Source organism: Alosa sapidissima, chromosome 7 (assembly GCF_018492685.1).
Source record: "Alosa sapidissima isolate fAloSap1 chromosome 7, fAloSap1.pri, whole genome shotgun sequence".
In the NCBI taxonomy this organism is placed as follows: Eukaryota; Metazoa; Chordata; class Actinopteri; order Clupeiformes; family Clupeidae; genus Alosa; species Alosa sapidissima.
Window position 1 is genome coordinate 13,602,031 of NC_055963.1, and position 15,148 is coordinate 13,617,178.

Below are 15,148 nucleotides of genomic sequence, written 5' to 3' on the forward strand. Positions count from 1 at the left end.
ACACAACCAAATGGAGACCATTTGTTTTGTTGCAATGGTCTGGGATCTAGAAAAGATTTCCATGTTTGGCTGGAATATCAATAAAGCATTTCTAAGTAGATGTTATGATGCACGATAATGTGTTTTATTTGGTTTGCTGTTTGTGTGTGTGTGTGTGTGTGTGTGTGTGTGTGTGTGTGTGTGTGTGTGTGTGTGTGCGTGTGTGTGTATGTGTGTGTGTGTGCGTGTGCGTGTGTGTATGTGTGTGAGAGACACAGAGAGAGAGAGAGAGCGAGGGAAAGAGTATTTCTGAGGGCTGAAGGCTTGACAGTCACATGCTGAGGAGGGCTGATGTAATGTGTGTGTGTGCTGAGCTGAGGGCACAGACCCAACATTATATTTTCAAAAGGAGAGAGAGAGAGAGAGAGAGAGAAAAGAAAGAAAAAAAGCAAGACAGAAAGAACCCATGAACAGAACTGAGGAGGCTGCTTCTTTGTACTCCTCTTTTGTTCTGCCTCTTCTTTATCTGCATGTTCTCATTGTCTCTCTCCTCTTTCTTTCTTTCTTTCTTTCTTTCTTTCTCTGGCTCACCTCTTCTCTGGGCCTTTGTGCCATTTCTCGTCCTCCTTCTCTCCCTTTCGCTTACATATTTTTCATCTTTCTCTGTCTCTCCCTGCCTTTTTCATTGCTAACCACAAGCTGTGAGATCCTAAGATCTTGTGACAGTGTTACAGTGTGTGTGTGTGCGCGTGTGTGTGTGTGTGTGTGTGTGTGTGTGTGTGTGTGTGTGTGTGTGTGTGTATGCATGTGTATGTGTGTATATGAGAGAGAGAAGCAGAGAGAAGTGTTGCCTTGTTCGACTTTGTGCTTTCTTGTGCATCCATTAGTTCTTGTTTCTGGGTGTTCTTCTCCAGGTGGAGTCACAGTGTGGATTTGTCTGTGTTAGGGGGGGTCTGTATCTGTGCATGGGAAGGAGGGGATTTTGACACACCAATCGCATCTCCATTATAGCATCTTTACTACCTACGTACTACCTTTGTATATTTGACCCAAAAATGCTAATAAAGTCAAGTCAAGTCAAGTTTATGTATATAGTGCATTGCATACACAGAGGTCATTCAATATGCTTTACATAAACAAACTCAAACAGTAATAGCAAATAAAAGCATAGAAGGGCAATAGTCAAAGAATAGTTTAAAAAGTAAAGATCATAATAAAAAAGAAAACATAAAACACACAAGGTAAAATAATTTGAAGACAGATTCAGAATTTGTAACTTGTTATTTGCTCATTTGTTAGCAGAAGGCATCTGAGAACAGTTTGGTCTTTAAGGTGCCATGTGAAATAGGGCTTTGACTCCGAACTTAGTTATTCGAATATAATTCGATTATTTTAAAAATTAAAGATATTCGAACAAATTTTAGGGATCTCTTAATATTCAAACCTGTAGCCTATGGAGATAATTTCTATAAATGTATTTGGTTGTAAACATTGTTTTCCATTCAAATTCCGAGGTTTTTTTCACGCCTGGTGAAGTAAAATCGCGAGCTCAATAGCAAGGCTATTATTGGTCATCTGAGCTCCTGTAGGTGACGTTAGCATCCTGGCTGGTTTGGCAATGTTTTTGAGGTGGTAAAAAGCTGACTTTGTTATTGCTTTCATGTGGCTGTTGAAATGTAGATCACTGTCGATTAATGCACCAAGATTTTTAACAGTATCCTTTGCTTATGTGTCGAGGAGAGTGGCAACCCTTTCCTCCTTTTTACCAAATATAATTACTTCAGTTTTTTCTTCAGTTCAGCTGAAGAAATTTTTCAGACATCCAGTTGTTGATATGCTAATTACACTGACAAAGAGATTCAATGGGGCCATAGTGATTTGGTGACAGAGCTAAGTAAATTTGGGTGTCATCTGCATAGCTATGATATGAAATCAAATTATTTTTGATGATTTGTCCAAGTGGGAGCATATAGACTAGAGGTTAAATAATAGTGGCACCAAGACCTACCCCTGGGGAACACCACAGGTCAAAACAGGTCACAAAATGACAAAGCCAATATATGTCATCCTGATGCCAAGTCAAGTCCAACCAATCAATTCCTATTGTTGCTGAGAGTATCACCATCATGATAACTACTGAACACGTGTGATGCCAAACACTGAAGGAATCAGGGGCAAACCTGCAGTAATCCTCAACAGCTAAATTGAAGATAGCCAAGCTAATCACATCTGTCACTGCGCAAACAGTCCAATTAGATCTGTCACCTCCAACATTCCACAGCCAATTACATGTTGTCTGACCTTCAGGACCCCTGAGCTCTCCGTTTGAAATCACACCCGCCCCATTATTCACGCATCCACCAATCACATCCAGGCTTAAAAACCTTTCTGACCAATGAGATCGACGGGTGTGTGGGTGTGTGTGTGTCTGTGTTTCTACCGTAGACCCCTGAGTGTGTTTTGAGCTCGGGGGGGCGGCAGGCACGCTGCGTTGTCATGGCAGTCACGTAAGTGCCCGAGATGAGTGTGTAAAAAAAAGCAAAAAAAATGAGAGAGAGAGAGAGAGAGAGAGAAAAGCATCATGTTCTCACCAGTCTGAGTCAGTCATTACCATGGCAACGCAGAACCGTTACAGCGCATCTGTATCCTGCACCTGTGAGCGTTTCGTGAGGCGCTTATAAAGTATTCATAAGCTACTCATCGTCTCAGCACCATGCGCCCGTCATGCTAACGGTGTCTGTAACTCTACAGGCACTAATGAGGCTCTCTGTGTGTGTGCGTGTGCAAATGCGCGTGTGTGCGTGCGTGTGTGTGTGTGTGTGTGTGTGCGTGTGTGTAAGAGAGAGAGAGAGTATGTGTGTGTGTGTGTGTGTGTGTGTGTGTGTGTGTGTGTGTGTGTGTGTGTGTAATTAAGTGTGTGAGTTCTGCGGTAAACCTGTGGCGCTTGAACACAAGTCCCTCTATGCCACGAATGAACAAAGCAGGTTTGACTAAAAGACAAATGCGAATGGGGAGGCAGAGATGTGCTGAGCAATTCCAATTGTTGCTCACTCTCTCTCTGCCTCATTCTCTCCCTCATTCTCTCTCTCTCTTTTCCCCTCTCACTCAGTTTCTCTTTCTCTCCCCCTCTCTCCCTCTATCTTCCCCTCTCTCTCCCTTAGTCTCTCTTTCCCTCCATATCTCTCTCCCTCATTCTCTCCCACTCTCTCTCCATCTTTCTCTCTTCCAGTACCCTTCAACACGATCTGGTTTCAGTCAGTCTACATCTGTGTTTCTATGGTTACGGGCCGTGATCGTTCAGGTGAGTTTCTGACTGGTAGACAGATGGCAGCAGCAGCATGGCACAGCATCATACTCAAGACCCTCTCTCGCTCTCTCAGACAAACACGCACGCACGCACGCACGCACGCACGCCCGTCCGCAAGCACGCACACACAGACACACACACACACACACACACACACACACACACACACACACACACACACTACTGAAGAGACAGACACCCACACAGCACCAGATTTAAACCAACACAAACTTGAATGCACACAAACAATCATGCAATCAAAGCAACTGAGAAACAAGTGAACACAAAACACAAACCCACAGACTCATGGACAAACAAACATACACACATTCACATAGTTGCTTCAGTAGCTGAGCAAATGGGAGGTGTGATTTGGCTATCTAAAGAGAGAGCGAGAAAGAGAAAGCAAGAGAGGGAGAGAGAGAGAAAGGGAAAAAGAGAGAGAGTGAGAGAGATAGAGAGAGAGAGAGAGAGAGAGAGAGAGAGACTAAACTAGTGGACACATATTTATACACACTCAGAGAAGAGAGAATACCTGAGGTGTGGAGGAGAGGAGAGCAGTGGAGTGGAGAGGTGAAGGAAGAGGAGAAGAGAGGAGAGGGGGCGAAGGGAGGGATGGATGGATGGAGGGATATTTTATTTTTTTTATTTTATTTTTTATTTATCCTTTATTTTACCAGGTGATGTCCCATTGAGATATTCAAATCTCTTTTACAAGGGAGCCCTGGATGGGTGAAGAATAACACAAATCCTGTTGGGACAGACATATAGATCCCCTTGGCTCTGTCACACTGACAACATTACATCCAAACTCCTTAGTCTTTGTCTTTTCTTTTCTTTTCTTAAAAACTCCTTCCTTTTTCTCTCCTCCTCCTTCCGTTCTTCTCTCCTTCCGTTCTCTCTGGCTCTCCTCCTCTCAGTGCTAAAAACACAGATCGCACTTCACCACCCACGCTCTCACTGAACAGACTTTCAGAGGACGTGTGCAAATGCTTCTTAATGCAGCCCCGGTGAACACACACACACACACACACACACACACACACACACACACACACACACACAAACACACACACACACACACACACACACAGTCAGTCACTCACACTCACACACATACTCACATGTATACAAATACACAGCTCATGTGCACACTCTGAAGTGCACATTGCACCGCAAAAACACACACACATACACACACACAGCACACAAACACAGACCAGAAACACAGAATCTCTCTCTCTCTCACACACACACACACACACACACACACAAACACAAACAACCATGTAGAGAAACATACACAACAGACTCACACATTCCCCCCTAACTCTCTCTCTCTCTTTCTTTCTCACTCTCTCTCTCTCACACACACAGAGGCACACACACACACACACACACACACACACACACACACACACACACAGATGCACAGATGTTGACAGATCACACTGTAACTATTACTTCCAGATTCTATAACTATCCTCCCAAATTCTTCCACACGCCTGTTCAGTCTTATGCTGAACAGCACAAACACGGCAACACAAACAACTTTTCTTTCCTGTTAACACAACCAGCAGAGATCAACAGCTGAAGGCATTCTACCAGTTGACAACACCCAGCTTTGACTAGCAGCCTATTTGCACAACACAGCTGTGAATCTTTCTCCTTTACTTTCACTCCCAAGTCCAAGCAGAAGACATGAGACACGCGGAGACTCTCACCTTCTTTTAGTTTGTTCTCTTCTGGAGTGGAGATGTCGGTCGTTCTCTCAGTCCGTCCGTTGTGCTGCGCTGCGCCGTGTGCTGTTGTCACGCTGCAGCCTTCAGGGTTTGCGCTGAGAACGAGGGATGGACAGAGGAGGCATCACAGTCAAAAAAAAAAGAGGAGAGGAAAAAGAGTCTGTCGGAAAAAAAACCAGTCAGGACTCCAGGGTTTTGTGTATGGGGAGAGAGAGAGACTGAGAAAGAAAGTGAGAGAGAGAGAGAGAGAGAGATACTATGAAGGAAAAGAGTCCCCACGCAGGAGGAGAGGAGGAGTAAAAAGGAGAAGGAGACTCTTTCTGCAGCTCTGCGGGAGATATAGATGCTTCTCCTCCCTTTCTCGTTCTTTCCTTCCTTTCCGCTTGTTGTGCCGTACAGCTGAGGAGACAGAGGAGGTGTTCTTCTCCCAACTGCACAGAGTGTGCACAGGTTGCCTGAGAGAGAGAGAGAGGGAGAGAGAAAGAGAGAGGGAGAGAGAGAGAGAGAGAGAGAAAGAGAGGGGTAAGAGAGAGAGAACTAGTGTCTATGCGTGTGAGGGAGAGCAAGCACAAGAATGTACGAATGAGTTTGTGTGTATGCGCGCATGTGTGAGCATGTGTGTATGTGTGCGTATGTGAGAGAGAGAAAGCGTGAGTGTGTATGTGTGTGAGAGAGAGCATGTGTGTGTGTGTGTGTGTGTGTGTGTGTGTGTGTGTGTGTGAACAGCGCTGAGATGCCGAGACTGAAGCATGCAGCCTCCACACTGAAACAGCCCTCCCCCTGCTACCAACAGCCGGTGGGAGTGAGTCATCAGCTCTCAACCAATCACAGCCTGGCAGAATGACTCCAATTAGATTCACAAGGAGCTTGTGAGAGAGGGATAGACAGAGATAGAGAGAGGAAACGAGAGAGAGGGAGAAAGAGGGAGAGAAATGGAAAGAGAGAGATAGAGGGGGAGAGAAAAGGAGAGGAAAGGAAAGAGAGAGAGTAGGGGGAAGAGAGGAGTCACAGAAAAAAAGACAAGAAAGGAAGAGCAGTAAAGAGGAGGAATAACTTAGAAAGCAGATCACCAGAAGGAAAGATAAATAAAGAAAAAGAAGAGAGAGAGAGAGAGAGAGAGAGAGAGAGAGAGAGAGAGAGAGAGAGAGAGAGGACAGCAGGGAAGTGTGTGGGTGGAGAGAGAGTGTGAATCAGGAGTTCACAGGAGTCTATGATCCTTGTTTGGGTGAGGGCTGCTGGACCTTGGCTCTTGGCTCCTGGACAAAGCTCAGTGTGTTTGAGAGAGGACATCCAGAAGCTCTGATTCTGGGGGGCAAATCTATGTCAAGGGCTGAACAATGGCAACATGGCCTGGACTTGGCTCTGCTAAAATCCCTGCGTCAGTCCACAGACTAATTCAACTTTGAGATCAAGATCAGTAGTTAAAACATGTTTCGGACATGGGTAGCATGCATACAAAATCAAATCCATATCCATATTGGGAAACACTGAACATATCTAGGCAGAGGAAATAGGACATGGGCCTAAATAGTACATGACTTCTCTGACTTTGGGCCCTATCCTGCACCCGTCACAAGGTGGCGCAAAGCGTGACGCAAGGCTTATTTTTATCTTACTCAATTTTTCGCTCCACTTTGGGGTGTGGCAATTAACAATATAAGGTGTGGTCTGGTGCATGATCCAAAAATCGCTATCTTACACCCTCTAAAAGCCAAGCAAAACCTGGTCAAGCAAAACCTGTTCTATAGAGAAAGGTTCAAATAAAGCACAGCTGAAGACACACTGTTGCGCGATGTAAGCAGCAACTCCTCTGCAGGATTTTTATTCAGTCATTCGAAAATTATTGGGTTAAGTGTTGCTTTTTTCAGGTTATGCATTCGATGATAACCCCTTGTCAATAGTGAAAGTATAGGAACGTCACATATTACCAACGTCACGTATGTCCTTAATATTCATCTCTATACAAACCAAGACGGCGGATTCCTAAAGAAACGCAAGCACCCACACAATAAGTTTATCTAAATTAGCTATACAAAAATTACATTTTACTGTGACTCGAAGAGCTGTAAACAGTGTTGTAAGGCTGCGTGTACAAATCCGCTTGGAGCTCCAGTGGAATTTTGATTTGCCGACGAGAATTCTCGGGCTAACCGTTCATGTGCCTGAGAAAGGTTGGGAATAAGCACCCACCAGCCCAGCACTAAACTCCGAGCGTGGTAAACAAAATCGGATATTTCAGGCAGTAAAAGTCCCGGTAAGAGCCAAACTAGATTTTGTTCAAATCTACACACCTATGGCTACTGAAAAATAAGGTTAATTTAGCAAATGTTATTTTGAAGTATTAAAAAACGTCGTTGTTTCAAGAATTTTCTAACAAAATGGTTGGTAATTAGCACGTTTACGATAATTAACTGTGTAGATTAGAACTGTTTTGTCGTTGACTGTCACAAACAAGCAAGGTTTAGTGGAATCCCTGTTTCATACGGCCTCGCATGCAAGAAGATTCCTTCAAATCAAAATACCGATGTGCTGTTTGAAGTTGCGCTGCTTGCTGTTAAAGGGAATGACAGATGTCAGGTTTAAAGGATGTTACGCTTAGTGATTGTGGACTGGCCACGCCTTTAATGTCTATAAACTGTGCGCCTCTGACCATCCGTTTCTGATCCCCAAAATAAAGCTTTCTCTGAATTTGACACAACACACTTATGTGCACATTCACAACAGACTACACTCTCAGTTTGTGTATGTGTGTGTGTGTGTGTGTGTGTGTGTGTGTGTGTGTGTGTGTGTGTGCGTGTGTGTGTTTTATAGGACTGCACTTTTCAGCACAATCAAAGTTGGCAGCTCTGTAAGTCAAGGGTCCGAATGAGGAAAAGATAGAGAAATCTAGGAAAGACGAAAAAAGGAGAGACCAGGCAGAGAGAGAGAGAGAGAGAGAGAAAGAGAGAGAGAGAGAGGCGAAGGGATAAAGATAGACAGAAGGTAAGGAGATGAGGACCGAGAGGATGAGGAGAGAGAGAAGGTGGCGAGAGGGGGAGGAGATAGATAGAGAGTGAGTGAGGAAGAGAGACAGAGAGAGATAGAGAGAGTGGGTGAGTGAGTGAGTGAGAGGAGCAGAGGTGATGTTTTTTTTTTAAATCCTTCTTCCTGTTCCCCCTTCTGTGCCTGCTCATCCCCTGATCAGTTCATTTATCCCTAATTAAAAAAGCCTTCCCCTCCTGCTGCATGCCCAGAGCAAGACAGAGAGAGAGAGAGAGACATAGAGAGAAAAAGAGGGGAAGGGTAAAAAGAAAGACAGACAGAGAGAGAGAGAAAGGGAAAGGGTCACTGCCCCAGAGATGCTAATGCTAACACAGCTAGCACAGCTTTATCTCCATCCCTTTCCTTACCTTTGTCTTTTTCTCCATGTGATGCTTCTACTCCAAGGCCAAAGCTATGATTAAAATGATCAAATAATCTTTAGAAACTTCTAAAAAACATTGGCAGTCTAACGCTATGTTCCATGAGTGATAACTGGGAGCTGGGGTCACACCCAAGTTGACTGCGTTACAGTTACATATGCTATGACATCCCAACCTGCAAATAGCAATTTCAGGGAGGTACCCCCCCCCCCCACTCAAATAAAATAAATAAATAAATAAATAAAAATACATAAAAATACATAAATATAAAAAATTACTTTAGCCTTCTTAGATACTGAAATAGTGATGAATAGCCTATGTTTGTTAAATAAGTGTCTCTACTCAGCACACCAAATAAGGAAGGCCTATAGTTAGAAATTGTGATAATAAAATATGTAGATTTTGGTAGTTTGGTCTTTATGTAGCCTTGGCAAATAGCCATCTAGTAGGCTAGTCTGGAATAATATGCACATGAAATGACACTTGTTAAACTCACCTCAACATGTCTTTTGCAATCATTTAACCTGCCATGGGCAATGCTAAAGTCACTGTTACAAACAGTGCAGCATGCAAGACTATTGTTATTTTGAACTCTTATGAGACAAGGGTACACTTTCGTGTAGTCTGATGTGAAATGGGTCCTTTTTGGGGGGCACTATTGGTGCATTCAGAGCACCTCGGAATGACAAGGACCGCCTCCATGGCTACTTTGTTTTTCCGACAGCAAGTGTTCATGTGCTTTGCCATCGGAATGTGTGACAAACACGGATGCCACAACAAAGGTTAAAACATACACTCACTAATCCTAAACAAACAACTGTATTTGCTTAAAATATAGTGTGTCGTGAAAGAAAGATATGCAGCTTTCAAGTGACAAACGGCAAATTCCCAAGTTCACATTAAAACTGTTGGACATGAAAGGCCACATGGACTACAAACGAACTACAACGTGACGACAAAAGTGATGACGAGCCCCTAACTGGGCAACTCTGTTAGCAAAATCTAGCCCCAGTTTCCGACCTCTGACTCACACATTAAGTGACGTGAATGACGCGGAATGATGATGTTTTTACTCGGAGAAAGGTTTTTCCGAAGCCCATGAACGCTAGGTCTGCCTCTGCCATGACGCTCCTGTTCCTACTTAACTGAACTGAAACAGGCCAATCAGGATGCTCTCTGTCTTGAACAGCCACACACCAAGGGGGCAGGCGAATTCCCGGAAGTAGAAGAATCAGTGGAGGCTGGAGGGACCACTTCTCTGCTAACCCCATAGAAGCCCATTCATTTTAGGATTTTTTTGAAATGCCATAACTTCATATAGCATATATCCATTGCCGACATTGTGGCTTCTGTATTATCTACATAAACAATAGAAGGCAAAACAGGCTCAGCTACCTCGTATGTAACGTTGAGGTTCCCGTAAGAAGTATAGTTAGCGAGTCCGGTTGTAGGGAAGCTAACGCACCGTAGGGAGATAACCGTATTGTTTGGATAAGAAGCTCAGTCCAGCCATGCAGCACGGAAACTCACGAACAAAGCTATGTAGCCTACAATACCGTTGTATGTTAAGGTAAAGCATTGAATAGAGGCAAGTAAACCTAATGAAAAACGGCACTAATGATAATCATTTCAGAGGTTTTCGATGGATTGACCGTAGGTCAGAAAAGTGTTAAGAAGATTAGTTTCTAGTGCTAGGTAGCAGTGCTAGGCTATAACTTTTTCGTTTGTTTTACCATGTCTGTTTTTGAAGATGATCATGTGTGGTAGTTTCAACATTAACACGACTTGTTATCACTTATGAGGATGATATTAATAATAATACTTAAATAAATGTTTAACTTTGATGACTTTGAAGGCAAAGGAAGTGTGAGAAGAATTTCTGTATAGCCTATCTATCATATGATTTAGTTCGATGGCTAACGTCACGAAGTTAAGTGCGAGTCTGCGCAGTACTGGGAGGACCAACTGAAAAATCGTTCTATTTGACTCAGTGCCCTCCCATTGAAAACGACGGAGTCTGTTCGTCCATTTCTTTTACTGTCTATGCCACACACGCACTACCTCTTTCTCTCTCCATCCCCGTCGTGTGCATGCTACGCTCAGATGCACACACGATTTGAAGTTTCGGTCTCGTGTGTGCGCTCTTGCTCGCTCGCTCTAGATTCCGGGAGATCTTATCTAATTTGCGGGCATCAGGGAGCCGTTATCAATATGCGGGAGACTCCCGGAACTTCCGGGAGACTTGGGATGTCTGCAGTTATAACAAGTTGGAAGTATGAGATGCTATTCATATGTTAGCAACTGTTTGTTGTTAGCAATTGTTATACCAGTTCATAATTAAATTACATGGTATTTTACGCATAGACACATCGTAGCAACATAGCGACAGACAGAAGTTGGACATTGACACTGATAAAATAGGACAGAACTGCTAATGAACATGTCTACAGATGTTGTCTACTGTTGATGGCAACAGCCATATTGAAATGTCCAACTCGGGGCACTCAGCCTTTGAACGAGTTGATGAGATACTACTCGGGGGGCATTCCAATTGAAACTTCCTACTCATAACTGGGAAATTATGACTTATGAGTATGATTAAAAAGCACCATAACATCACAAAAAGTTGAGTAGCATCCGACGTCTAAGAACCAGCAGACCTGTTCTAATCCTTTTGCAGCTATGTCATACAATGCATACAATGCCACATTCTACATCAATTTCCCAACACAATGGGTAAAAATGCATCTCATGGTCTGTGTGTGTGCAACAGTGAGTATAGTGTATGTGTGTATGTGTGTATGTGTGTGTGTGTGTGTGTGAGTGACTGAATGTGTGTATGTGTAAGTGACTGAGTGTGTGTGTGTATGTGTGAGTGACTGAGTGTGTGTACGGTATGTGTGAGTGTGTGAGTGACTGAATGTGTGTTATTGTGTTACTGTCCAGCAGCCTGTGCTTCACACTCCAGTCATTCACAGTCTTATCAGATTTTCTATAAAGCCAAAATCAAATTTATTTCCCTCTCAATCACACATACACACACACAGACACATAGAGAGATAGAAAGAGAGAGAGACAGAGAGAGCGAGAGAGAGAGAGAGCACAATGGTCTCCTAAATTTCTCTCGACTAATATTGACAGTTGCAGTGCTGCAGTGGCCAATCCCAATCAATTCACATTCCAAAGGTCAGAGGAGCAATAGACAGAGAGAGAGAGAGAGAGAGAGAAAAAGAGAGAAAGATAGAGAGCAGGACAGGAAGAAAGAGAGAGTGAGATGTGTTTAAGAGAGTGTTTAAGAGAGAGAGAACTGTCAGAAAATAAACAGACACAATAATCCTCAGGCCATGAGAAGTGAAGAGGAGGAATCCGTAATGGTAGGGCGAGAGGCATGGTGGAAAGGGTAAAGAGTGCACAAGAGCAATACAGACATTTGGACCTCACACACACACACACACACACACACACACTCACACACACACACACACACACACACACACACACACACACCACACACACACACACAAACACACTCACACACACACACACACACACACACACACACACACACACACCACACACACACACACACACACACACACACACACACACACACACACACAAACACACACACACACACACACACACAAGAGAGACAGCTAAGGACAAATAGAAAATAGAGACAGAGACAGAAAGTGTGTGTGAGAGAAAGAGAGATAGAGACAGAAAGGCAGAGAGAGAGAGAGAGAGAGAGAGAAAACGAGAGAGAAGAAGTGATGGGGACGTGAGAAGAAAACAACAGCCAGTGACATGACAGGCAGAACATGGTGATTATCAGGCAGAGCCTCTCCACCTCCTTCCCTCTCCCTCTCTCCATCCATCCATCTTCCTCCCTCTCCCTCTTATCCTTCTCCGATTATCCTTGGCTGTTCACACATCCCTCGTATCAGCTGTCATTAGCGTGCCATGGGCCTGAGAGAGAAGACCTGACACTTGACTGTTTCTAGTCTCCTTCTCCCCTTGAAGTGCGGACTCTTTTAGCCCCGATCGATTCGCTAATTGCTGATAGGGAATATGCCATTTCAGACATTTTATCTTTTTTCAATTACCGACAGTGTTGTATAAAGTACTAGAAAGCAATACTTGAGTAAAAGTACAAGTATTGCAGTAGAAAAAGACTTTGGTAGAAGTGAAAGTTACCTTTTAGAATATTACTTAAGTAAAAGTCTTAAAGTATCTGATATATACTGTACTTAAGTATCAAAAGTAATTTTCTGATATTTAATGTACTTAAGTATTTGAAGTAAAAGTAAAAAGCAAGCGGTTTTATTTTTAACTTTTATTGTGAACTTTATTTTGGCTTTCTTATAGTAAAGCATAAAGCATATTCAGGGTTCCCATATCTTCTTAATCTCACTCATCAAATCAAAATTCTTTTCTAGGACTTTTCAGGCACAATTCTCTTAAGTTCAAAGAACAAACAGCATATTTTTAGAGCTGACATCAAAGAAAGAAAGAAAGAAAGAAGATAGATAGATAGATAGATAGATAGATACTTTATTGATCCCCAGGGGAAATTCAAGGTCTCAGCAGCATACATACAACACAAACACATTCTTTAACAGCAGAAAGAGTAATTCAAGTATATAATATAAAAACACAACTAAGCAATAAGGACAGTAGAAGATAAAGAATATGCTAAATATACTAAAATACAAATTATACTAACTAACACTTAATACAATATATACAAATATACTAAAATACAAATTACATAAATACAAATTATACTAACTAACACTTAATCTAAATCAATTCTAAAAACAGTATCCACATAGTGGTGATTAATCAATCAGAGGCGCTTGCAATGACTGAGGCAGGGACTGAGCCTGTGATTCTCTGTGCATAGTAAGGTATGGTAAGGTGCTCTAAGGTGCTCTGTGTGAATGAGTGTCATGGTGGTAGTGCAATGGTGATAGTGGTCATGGTGATAGTGCAAATGAGTAAGTCCAACAGTGCAACAATGCAGCAGTGCAAGAAAGAAAGAAAGCCTTTGAAATGTAGCCTATCCCATGCTTCCTCAAAGACGCATATTGAACTAATGTTTAGGCTACATGTTTTTTGCATGGGTAGGCTATATTGTTGTTTGGTGATTTAGCCTACTCCTTTACTACACCCTCTTCTGAGCAAACAAGGCATATAGGTTTATCATGTAGGGTAATTGCTTTTTCTTACATTAAATAACTTTAATTTATCCTCTCTACTTGTCCCTGTAGTCATGGCCATCACTAATTTCGGGCTCATCATTTTCAGTGGTCGACTGGTTGATCTGCTGCTCAGTCTCTCCGGGCCTCTTTCTACCATCCATCCTTCCTGACGCTTGTGTCTACTGTAGGGCCGGCTCGGCTATCCGTATCTGAGAAAACTTTTTGGAAAAGACGGGCTACATGTATATGGACCCAACCAAATCTTTTTGGGAGGGGAGAACTCCCTCACGTAGGCTACAACCCATGCAGAGGCATTGCATTGGTGTCATGCACAGAATGCGGAACGTGTCCTACTTTAAGAAAAGATAGGCTAACGTGACAAATGTCAATATTTCTTTCCTCGACCGGCCCAAAAGTGAAGCGGCCCACCGGGAATTCTCCCGATTTCCCACCCCGGGCCTGATTTAGTCTTACTCTTCTTGGACTGAAGACAAGTCCTGCGATACTAAATAGCCTTTCACAGGCCGCTGAGGCAGGCTTCACAGAAAGCTGCCAATGTACAGAAACATTCCTTGCAAATATGGGTGTATGACGTTATCTTCACCACTACCCTGTTCACCGAGTTCACCACTATCGTCGGGGTGGTCGTCTATGATACCGGGAGGTCTGCAGTGTTGGGAGTAATGCATTAAAAAGTAATGTAATTACAGTAATGCATTGCTTTTTGCTGTAATGCAGTAATGTAAGGCATTACCAATACAATTTCAGTAATATTTTACTCGGTACAATTCTCAGTAACTGAAGTTACTTTGCTTTTTAATCCAAAATTGAGAAATGCTCAATTGGCACCAGAGAAGATTATCCAAGAATTAAAAAGTCATCTATGCTGGTCCTGGAATTTGATTGCCTTGTTTAGATGACTGTAGAAAGGGAATTTGAGTTATCTCTGCCATTCATGCAACAGATCTAACATGGTTAGGCTATACTTCTCATTTCAAGCAGTGAGAATAACTAAAATGTTGCTTTTACAGACAAAGATCGTAGCAATTATTCTCAAACTATTTGCATTAAGTCTACACCACTCTAAGTAGAAGGAAAAAGGCAACCAACAATGATGAGAAAGTCAACATAAAATGTCACTATGGCTATATTTTACTATATTAAGTTGCGAGTGACCTTTGGCCTTTGGGGCCTACATTGTCCCATGAGCCATAACTGCAACCATTATATTGTTCTTTAGCCTTAAGCCTAGCTCAGTCATTATGCCATACCACATCACCTCCTGCCGTGTAATGAGCTGCATTGAACACATGAAGATCTATTGAGAACACCAAATCCATATTTCCTGTTATTTTGGTGAAAGTAATGTAAATGTAGTGTAATGCCTTACAATTCAAAGACAGTAATATTGTAATGTAACAAATTACTTTGAGATGACAGTAACAAGTAATAAACTAGATGTACCGCAGAGCGGTACAAAATATGACCGACCGCCGCACACTCAATTCTCACTGG

At 42.7% G+C, this 15,148-nt stretch overlaps 1 protein-coding gene across 1 annotated transcript in view; it reads right to left on the reverse strand.

The window, feature by feature from the left end:
- Positions 1–15,148, reverse strand: part of prickle2a (prickle homolog 2a) — a 103,440-nt gene that overhangs the window by 47,626 nt on the left and 40,666 nt on the right. The window contains exon 3 of the mRNA XM_042099375.1: positions 5,011–5,483. The gene's annotated coding sequence lies outside the window, so the exon portion shown is untranslated. The remainder of the gene's footprint in view (positions 1–5,010; positions 5,484–15,148) is intronic.